The sequence below is a fragment of the Oryctolagus cuniculus genome, chromosome 15 (assembly GCF_964237555.1).
Source record: "Oryctolagus cuniculus chromosome 15, mOryCun1.1, whole genome shotgun sequence".
Classification (NCBI taxonomy): domain Eukaryota; kingdom Metazoa; phylum Chordata; class Mammalia; order Lagomorpha; family Leporidae; genus Oryctolagus; species Oryctolagus cuniculus.
Genome location: NC_091446.1, coordinates 39,939,602 through 39,950,568, shown reverse-complemented (window position 1 = coordinate 39,950,568; position 10,967 = coordinate 39,939,602). Strand labels below are relative to the sequence as shown.

Genomic DNA, 10,967 nt, shown 5'->3' with positions numbered 1-10,967 from the left:
CCACACTTTTTAAAAAAAAAAAAAAGATACACAGGTAACGATCGAAGTCTCCCTCCACTGACTCAGATCTTGTATCACTCCAGCATCATCAGTGTGATCCTAAGATCCAACGGGATATGTTCTGGCACAAATGAGGGCTAGGCAGGTTTTGTTTGTTTTTTACCTTCAACACACACATTTTCTATGGCTGTTGTAACAAATTACCACAAACGTAGTACTTACAGCAAGACAAACTCATGATCTCACAGTTCTGGAGGTCGGAAATCTGTCCTGAGTTTTATGGGGATAAAACCACAGTGGCGAGATGCCTTCAGTCCTCCTGGAGGCTCGAGAAGAGAATCTTTCCTTATCTTACCATCTTCTACAGGCCATCACACCTTACATCCTGGTTAGCTCCATCTTTAACGTGTGGGGGAGGCTGAATCCAGAGAGGCCTAGAGGAACTTCCTAAGCCTGCCTCAGTTTGAAAACCTGTCTTTAAGTTTCAAATCCCTGGCAGTAAACAACCCAGCCCCAGGCGCTCTTTGCCTAAAGATCACTGAGGTGGTATAATAGGATTGGCTAAAACCCTTTTTCGTCACATCACCCCACCCCTTGCCCACATCCGCTCTGTACCGCAGCTTGATAAACACCTCCCTTTTACAATAAAGTGAGATCCTGCTTCAACTCCCCACCGCATCTGATTGTCCCCCGAGGTTCAAGGAGGCTGAGTGGCGGGTGGTGCACTTCCCTTTCTCAGCCAAGGCAAGCTGAGGGCAGCCTGCCTAATTCCCTGGCAGTGAGGAGGAAGAGTCACCGCACAAAGCACATCAGTCCAACCCCTGCTTCTGTTATTCTATCTCCTTTTTCTGATATACACCCTCTCGCATCCTCTTTCCTAAGGACCTTTTAATCACATTAGTGCCCACTTGGGTAATCTAGGCTAGCCTTCCCATCTCAACACCCTTGATGAAACCATCTCTACAAAGTCCCCATGCTGGATAACACAACGAGTTCCCTGGTTCTGGGAATTAAGACAGGAACTTTCTCAGCTGACCATTATTCTGTCCAGTACAGATACAATTTTCAATCAAGACTTTATGCTAGAATTTACAAATTCAAAGACCTACCAAAAAGCAGGCAGCTAATATAAATGAGTGTAACAGACCCAGGAATTGTGGACATAGATGTGAGTAGCATCCTGAAGCATTCAAAAACTTAAAACCATATGTAATTACTGCGTGGGTGAAACAAAAGATGTCTGTCTGCTTGCCTATTGGAAAGCTTCGTTCTATACCTAACTTTTGCTGTGTGTGAGCCTCTGCTGTCACGATAAAGGAAGAGACTGTTAAATGGCTACATGCACGCTGCAGTCAATTACACATTGACTTGAATGCATGCAAGGCTAACATACAAGAATACACTAAAAAGAAGGGTGGGATTCAGAGGCTGTGTTACCTGAGACAACCATCGAGGACTATCTGGAAGAAATGGGGCAGGAAGGAAACTAACCATCTTAGGAAATACAGGATAAATTAATAAAACATGGTGAGCCTGTTCTTAGCAGGCCCAGAGTTATCTGAACTAAAGACAGTCATTGACCACTAATGTTTGAAAGTAGTGACAGCAGCTTCCTATCAAGAGTTCCAAGGACTTAGGCAAAAAGAGTAACAATGTCACATTTCTGTTGGACTTCATGTTAAAGGGTTTCTTCCAGCCACTGAGGTTTGGGATGTGTTGTAAGAGAAAGGAATTTGACCCAACTTGTAAACACATGTATTTGGCTTTGGTAAGAACAAATTCATCATTATTTAAGGTGTCCTAGGTTAGTAGACATATTCTGAAGCCTGCTTCGGGAATCAGAAAATCCATCTAAGTTTTATAAAGATTTAGAATGAGGGCCTTGAAGAAATGATTTTAGGAAACCCAGTGTCCATGTCGACATACACAGTATGATAAACATGTGGCAGACAGAAACAAAAGAATTATGAATATTGTTAGTGGGGAAGTCAACTGTGGCATGCATACAGGGAGCATCAGAGTTCAAGGAACATTCTAAAGAGGAGAGGGATGTGCGCTTTCAAAACCAAAGTCAACAAACAAGTCCATGGGATGGATGGGGTAAGGAAAGGGAGAGCTCCATGCTGAGTAGGAGGCAGAAGTTGAGAGGAAGGAAATTTATTTACAACAAATCTAACAGGACCCCGCGTGTGTGTGTGTGTGTGTGCGCGCGCACACACATGCACATTTTATGGAGAGAATAAAGAGACAGGAACTGCTTTATTGAATGTACTCAAAAGGGATGAAAATATAAATTAGCTTTGTTTTGTTATTCTGTGCCAATGCCCTCCAGCAACGTTGTCAATCATATTCTTGCTTCTGGATGAGATCCCAAAGGCATGAATTAGCTTTACCCAGCACCCTCACATGAACAGTCTCTTTTGGTACTGCATGCCCAATTCAGTCCAGACACTTTGATAGCAAAGCCTTATTCTCTTGTATAAGTTAAACCTTATTCTCTGCCACCCAAGGTCTGGCTTTGTTTTGGAGATCTGCAGTAGGGATGATCAGCCTTTGAACTTCACTCTTGCTATCTCCCTATTCTTCTCCCTAAGCTGCATCTGGTTTTGCCAGAACTTAAGAGGATGGTAGAGAAGAGAGATGAGGCAGTCAAGTGTGGACTGATTTGGTTGCCCCTGACGTTGGTGGCCATTGAGAGAGCCCTCTCTTCCACTTCTCTCTCCCCTCTCCATAGAGTATGTGTGCTGAGGTCTTCAGAAACACCTGCTAATGTTGATCTCTCACCTTCTGCCCCCTTTTCAGAGAAGATTCTGCCCCCTGATCCTCTCTCATCACTGTGGACACTCCCCTCAATCTCAAAATCCAGGGACCCACCCCTCACAACTTCCTCAGGGAATGTGCATGCCATCTCAGAAGATCCCTTGGAACAGAATCTTTCAAGATGGCCCAAGTTCAGCTCCTTCATCAGTTTACATTTGGTACATGTCTGGAAGAGCAGGCAATTTTGAATATGACCTTGTGTCTTGGATCTCCTACCACAACTGCTCCCACTTTCCTTTAGCGTGTTTAGGTATAGATGAGGTTCCTAAGTATCAGTGAGCAGGTGCCAAGCTTTACAAGTGCTTTCCGAAAGCATTTCACAGTACTCATGACGTCAGAATTAAACATTTTCTACTCTGCTCTTCCACACTCTCCTGTAGTCATCCATAATCTTAGCACTCTCAGCTCAGACGATATGACAGCTACTACTGCTATCAATGTTGGATACTCTCCTAGAACTCTCTGATGATGAGAAAAGCCATATTTAATGCCCTGCTACAGAAATAGACACAGAAAGATGAACACATAGATACAGATAATAGAAACAGATAAATAGATTCTCTAGATAGATAGATAGATAGATAGATAGATAGATAGATATACAGGTACATAGATACATATTTTTCCATTCTGGTGTGGCAAGGTGGAAATAAGAAACTAGAGCCCTAGAATTCAAGGAAGAGAGGGGGAAAGTAGAACTCTCTGAGAGCTGATTAATAAGAGGAGAGGCAAGAAACTTCTATAACTGGATAACTGATACTTTAAAATATTAGTTGTTTCTGGATATGGGCAGAAATTCCATTATTCTAAAATCTTCATGACAATCCATCACCATGTTAGTACTGAGTTATTATAGCATTGCTTTGGATAAGGAATACGAGTTTTCATTTCCATGGTGGAAAGACGGGATGAGACAAAGTAGAAACAGGTGAGCTGTAGATGTTTAAATTGATTTCTGGTGTTTCTATTCTGTACTATTGGTCTATCCACCTGTTTTTGTACCAGTACCAGGCTGTTTTGATTATAACTGCCCTGTAGTATGTCCTGAAATCTGGTATTGTGATGCCTCCAGCTCTGTTTTTGTTGTACAAGATTGCTTTAGCTATTTGAGGTTTCCTGTGCTTCCATATGAATTTCAGCATCATTTTTTCCAGATCTAAGAATAATGTCTTTGGTATTTTGTTTGGTATCACATTGAATCTGTAAATTGCTTCTGGAAGAATGGACATTTTGATGATATTGATTCTTCCAATCCATGAACATGGCAGATTTTTCCATGTTTTTGTATCTTCTATTTCTTTCTTCAAAATTTTGTAATTCTCATTGTAGAGATCTTTGACATCTTTGGTTAAGGTATTTGATTGCTATTGTATCTATTGTGAGTGGGATTGCTCTTAGAAGTTCTTTCCCAGCCGTGGCATTGCCTGTGTATACAAAGGCTGTTGATTTTTGTGCACTGATTTTATGTCTTGCTACTTTACAAACTTCCATGAGTTCCAATAATCTTAGTGGAGTTCTTTGGATCTCCTCAATAAAGAATCATATCATCTGCAAATAGGGATAGTTTGACTTCTTCCTTCTCAATTTATATCTCTTTGATTTCTTTTGCTGAATTATCTCATGATTTTCAAACAAGACAGACAAATATATAAATTTGTGGAAGAGTTGTCAAGCTTCTAAATATTTCACAATTATTAAAAAGTGGAAGTATGACAACACAGAAATATTTAAAGACTTAAATACACGGAATAATCCAAGCATAAACTACCTACTAGTGTAATTTGCCTATTTAATTAATAGTGGCAGAAGCCTGAGGAATAGATTGGGCAATTTTCCCTCCTAAATCTTTTGAATCTTTGGGATTTTATTGCTTCATTCATTCCCTGACCCAACTTCCATTGCTCCAAGTTGCCTCACTTAGAGCCCATGGTTTCAATTTCACTTTTTATAATCAGACAGAAGTAGATATAAATAAAATGACTTACTTTCCCAATAACATGAAAGACTCTTTCAGAGATCTTTCTTCAAGGTGAAGGACATTGTGCAGAGCCACATTAGGTAGGTCCTTGTCATGATTTCCTGCATTACCATGTTTGGGCAGGCTTTGCAAGATTTGATCCTTGTGGGCCAAGATCTCATTTTTTTTTTTTAAATTTCAGAACTTTGCCAATTGACTCACAAGTGTGTTGTTCAGGTTTACCAAACACTGATTTGTAAACTAGAAAATCAGTTTGTTGATTGACAGTGATTCAGATTCAGCTACCATTTGCTTTGAGCATACTATGTATCAAACATTGAACTTGAGTCTTTCTCACCAACAATCTCATTTAATCCTTCTGTCAGTAGCCAGTGGATGTCCCCAAAGGAAAGCCTTTTCAAGAAAATGACTGTAGTTTAAACAATTTCCTAGAAACAGAAAGAGAAAGAAAATTGGGTGATCTGTGGAGATAAACGTATAATACAATCCTCAGTCCAGACCTACACCTGCTGATGAAACCAGTCCTAATGAGAAAATTCAGCCTCTTCATCATGGGTGTGCTAGACCCTCATTGGCCAAAGGCTTCTCCTACTCTCTTCATTTTTGCATGCTGACACTTTCTGCCCCTCCCTAACATCTTATTCCTTCACTTAAAGCCAGACTGCCTCTGGAGAAAGGATCCAAATGCAGCATGCTTTCCTTAACAAAGCAGAACATTCTCCATCTCTGAAAGAAACACAAAGTCTTTCTGGAATCTGATTAATATCACTTTCTACAGTAGCAGACTTGACAGTTTGCTTCCAAAGGAGATCTCTGGAGCCTTTCCTCTCCGATGCTGAGAGTGAAGTAGAAGACAACACATGTCCTCTTTGCAGCTCCAGGTGAGGCACTTATGCAAGGGCATGTACTAGGTGGGTATATAAAGATTAATAAGGTACATCACCCTCCAAGAACTTGTTGCCCACTGGGGAATACAAACATGTAAGGAAACAATTTCAGTCACTTAGCTAAAGGTTAATTGAAGTTTAAATATGGTACCATGAGAGAATTGAGGTTTGGGAAATTGTGTCTTTATGGCAATAGAAAGTATCCCAACTATAGTGATATTTAAGCAGTTTCAAATTGAGAGCAGATGTTACTACACAAGAACAAAGGGGGCAGCAGAAGGGGAAGCTATTGAAGAATGTTTAAGGAGGGCAGAATGATCAAAAGCATAAAAATGTGCAGGAATTTTAAGAAGGTTTGAGATTCTTGGTATGCCTAAAGCAGTAAGTAGAAATGAGGCTGCAAATCAGGCAGGTTCAAATCAAAACTGACTCCCATTGGTAAGGTTAGAAGTTTCAATTATATTCAGCAGTCAATAGGTATGTAATTTAAGCAATGTAATATCATTAATATATTAGAGTTTTTAAAAGATGGGGTATTAGCTTTTGCTATTACAAGAGAATACCTAGACAAGCTACTTTTAAAAGACAGATTAATTTTGGCTTATGGTTTTGGAGTTTCATAGTCCAAAATCAAGTAGGTCCCAATGAGGGCAATGATTGGCAATCAGAGTTCTTGTGGAGTAAGGATCACGTGGCAAGCCAGATAGCAGAGGGAGAGGCTAGGCCCCTCTCAGGCTTTTATAACCAACTTTCTTGTAAGATCACTTTCCAAGGCAGACCTCCAGTGACCTAAGGGTCTTTCATTAGCTCCATCTCCTAAACACCATAATTGGATTAAACTTCCACCCTCCGATTCCACTAACCTAGGACTTGAGAGTTTAAAGTCTTGCATGAGCTCAAGAGTTAAATCATTTTCTGCTATAACAGATGGATCTGATAGTACTATGACTTATTTGTTGGAGTTATTTTGTTCTGTAACTGCTAAATAAAATTAATATGTAGATGAAACTATTATTTTAGGAAAGTATATTCTATATAAATGTTTTAAAACTATTATTTTGAAAATATTATAATTTTAATTTTATACATTTTTTTTACTTGACAGGTAGAGTTATAGACAGTGAGAGACAGAGAAAGGTCTTCCTTCAGTTGGTTCACTCCCCTAATGGCTGCTACGGGTGGCTCTGCTCCGATCCAAAGCCAGGAGCTGGTTACTTCCTCCTGGTGTCCCATGCGGGTGCAGGGACCCAAGCACCTAGGCCATCCTCCGCTGCCCTCCTTGGCCACAGCAGAGAGCTGGACTGGAAGAGGAGCAACTGGGACTAGTACCCGGCACCCCAAATAAGACTAGAACCCGGGGTGCCGGTGCTGCAGGTGGAGGATTAGCCAAGTGAGCCAAGATGCCCTGGCCATCTTCTTCTCTTATACATAGTCTTTTCTGATATACCAATAGCTTGCTAAATAGTATGTACCTTGGTTATAATGGAAAGAGGGCTGAACCTTAAAACAGAAATTGGCAATGAGTCCCTATTCTTTTTGTTAGCTGTGTATCCTTGGGCAAGCCACTTTTCTTCTGTAAGTCTCAAATGTCTTATCAGCAAAAGGGAGATACTGATACCTTCTGATTTGTTAAAAAACAAGCCGCCTTGGACCTAAAAGGACTTCATAAAAGTATAGAAATGTGTGTATATGGGGCCAGTGCTCTGTGGCGTAGTGGGTAAAGCCACCACCTGCAGGGCCAGCATCCCATGTGGGTGCTGGTTCGAGACCACTTCTGATTCAGCTCTCTGTTATGGCCTGGGAAAGCAGTGGAAGATGGGCCTAAGTCCTTTGGTTCCTGCACCCACATGGGAGACCCTGAGGAAGCTCCTGAATCTTGGTTTCAGATCGGTACAACTCCGGCTATTGTGCCCAATTGGGGAGTGAACCAGGGGATGGAAGACCTCTCTCTCTCTCTGCCTCTCCTTCTCTCTGTGTGGCTCTTTCAAATAAATAAATGAATCTTTTTAAAAAAGCATGTCGGTGTAATATTTTATATATATTATATACACATATACTAAATATATATATATGTACCCATATTAAATGTACATACAAACATTTTTTTCCTTCTTCCTTCAGGATTGACAACCAGGGTTTCCAGCTCATTATATCTAGTGGGATGTGTTCACAATCCCTCAGTCAACTTAGATGACTGCCTTTCTTTTCTAGATGAAAACCACTGATGTTCAGAGAGTGATAATTAGTGGTGGAACTAGAACTGAAGTCTAGATTCCTGGGACTGTGTACTTTTCTAATTCGCAAAGAGTTTCCTAGGATGGCTTCATAACAAGCTGAACCTACATTCAAAACGAAGACTTATATGACAATGTGTATGTATGGAAAGCAATTCTGATCAGGTTCTTTGGTACAAAGGGGATTGGTTTGTTGTTTAAAAAAAAGAGAAAATGTGATGGTTAGGAGAGAGTAAAACATATTCCCACTTCTCCCTCAAAGAAATTAGATCTCGTCCTTATCACAAACTATACTCTAAACTGTAAGATTATTCCTGGTGCCATTTACAGGTTAAATATTGATTGTTTGAAATGGAAGAAGCCATTTAATTGAATGATAATTCAGTTAAACAGAAATATGTGGATTCTGGTGCTGTCTCATATGAACTTGGTGATGGAACTGTCAGTGGCAAGACTAGCTAAATTTGACAAATATAAGACATAAAAACAACTTCTCAAAGAAGTAAACAGAGTCCCATTTATTAAGAATAGATTTTTGCATTTTCTCATTAACATTTCAAGACTAAAGTGAATAGAATAAATGTATTTAAATAGATCATTCAGGTGGAAAGGGGAAATTTATCTGTTAAAAGTATAATTAAAATTCAGACTAAGAAGTATCATTTCAGAAAAAGTGGGGTACAGGTCATCAAACTGATCTCTTGCTTAAAATACCAGAGGTACTGAAAACTACTGAGCTGTAATTTTAAAAATCTCCTCAAGAGAACAGAAGAATCAAACCCAGTGTGATATTAGTAGTTCCAACTCTAAGGAAAAACGTGAAATCTTAAAAGAAAGCATAGCACTGAAACTGCTTTTGCTCCTATGGCATGTTCCAAACCAGGCAAAATTTAAACTCCAAATTTGACAGATTTTTGTAGTAAAAAGAAAGATGCCAAAGCCTAAAACTCTCCCATGATTAAAAAGACCAGAGGGGGAACCTCCTCAAGTGAGGATGGGACCACAGAAGACAAAAATGAACTGGAATTAACCATATGTCCCCACCATAGTTAAGCCCACTCTGAAGAAGGCAGGCATACAGGTTAAAATTGATTGGATTTGTGAACTGGAAGACCACGCCTTCGCCACGCCCCTGTGTGACCTCCTGCCCCTATCAGATGCCTTTGCCTCACCCCTGTGTGGTCTCGTTCACCCACCTGGCCACCTACCAGCCAATCAGGTTAATTAACCACTCCCCTTTGGAAGTGGGTTAAAAGCCAGACAAGGTGGGGCCTGGCCTGGCTCTTCTTCCCTGGCCTCTTGTCAGGAAAGGGCTTATTGTAGCCCCACACCTCCAGGGTGCATGGCCTTTGGGCCATGTGCTCTAGGCTTCCTGGCCCAGATACAGGCCTAGTTGCTCTTCCACGTGGCCCATTCCTGGTGCTTGGTATGAACCCCTATTTACCTCTCTCTCTCTCTTAAATAAAGCTCTCACTCTCCTATGCATCTTTCTCACTAAAAAAATGCTTAAAACGTACCATGCTACCTTGTTTATCTGTGCTGGTATTTAGAATTCTTTTCTAAATATTAGGCAAGAACCCTCTTGGGCTTATTAATATCGGGGATTTAGTAATAAGCCCGTGGTGAAATCGTAAGGCACCCCAAATTCCAGTAGCACATGTGGCACCCTTGATAGCATTCCTAGGCAACTTTAAGGGGCCACATTGCAGTGTAAATTTCAGGGAGTCTTCTCCGATTTCAGCAACCCAAAGGGGATTTCAGGGGAACTTTCACTGCATACAGGAATAAAAACAGATGAAAAAAATGCTGAAAAATAAATAGGCATAAGTCACTTGGTAGGTATATTTTCATATGTAAATCATAAAAAGTTGGACATCAAGTGCAAAAAAAAAACCTCACATTAAAGAGACCCCAGAATAGGATTTGTCCTAAAGATCTGACAGAATGAAAACAAAGCCTTTCTGGAGAAATGAGTCTTCATATCAAGCCTCTGTGTTTCATGACAAATATTGTCAAAGACAAAAAGTAAACTAAAACTGACCACCCATGAAAATGTGCACATGAAGCAAGCATCAACAGAAACAAGAGACAACAGGAACAGATCCACAATGACGCGTGGCGCTGGAATTAAAATACTTGGTTATAAATCAACTATGCTTAAAATGATGCAGAAGTACACACTTGATGATATGTACACAATTATAATCTATAAAAAGTGATGTAGTAGACTTGAGAAAGAGCCAACCAGAGTGTCTAGGCTTTATAAATAAAATAACTAAAATTGAAAACTCGAGGTAGGATTTGACAGCAGATCAGACAGAATTTAAGAGAGGACCAAGGAAGAGGAATTGAGAATAAATAAAAATAATGGAAGTCAGAGACACATGAAATTGGAAAAAAATGACAGCAAGTTTAAGACTCTTTGAAAACTGACTTGGAAGGTGTAATGTAGGTTTAATCAGAGTTCCAAAATGTAAGCAAAGAGTAAACAGGACAAAAGCAATCTTTGAAGAAACAAATGTTGAGAATTCTCCAGCACTGATGAGGAATCCAAACTACAGAATCAAGAAGCCCAAAAAATCCAGAGCAAGACATATTTAAAACCCACCACATTACGCTAGACCCTTTATGATGAAACTGCAGAGACCTAATAAGAAACCAAAAACGTGAAAAAACCAGACTAGATCACTTTGAAAGAGGTATTAGTTAGTTCACAGTCTAACTTCCCAACAGCAACAACAGAAATCAGAAGACAGTTGAGTAATAGTTAAATTGGCTGGAAGTAAATAGGCAACAACCTAAAATTCTAAGCCCATGAACAAATATCTTTTAGGATTGACAAGAAAACAAAGACATTTCTTCAGATGAACAAAATAACTGTTCAGTCCCTCACCAAAAGTAAACATAAAATATGCAAATCAAGTGGAACGGAAGTGATCCCAGATGCAAGGTTTGAGATGCAAGAAGACTTGAAGAGCAAATACAACATCAAATGGTAATTATGCAAACTTGTCATTCCCCTTCTCTATCTTCCATTGTTGCTGTTAA

General features: G+C 39.9%; 1 long non-coding RNA gene across 1 annotated transcript in view; it reads right to left on the bottom strand.

The window, feature by feature from the left end:
• Positions 1-621: 621 nt before the first annotated feature.
• The window catches only part of LOC127484148 (uncharacterized), a 200,224-nt gene continuing 189,878 nt past the window's right edge, over positions 622-10,967 (bottom strand). Inside the window, exon 4 of the long non-coding RNA XR_007910914.2 lies at positions 622-5,226. This is a non-coding gene — a long non-coding RNA (uncharacterized lncRNA). The remainder of the gene's footprint in view (positions 5,227-10,967) is intronic.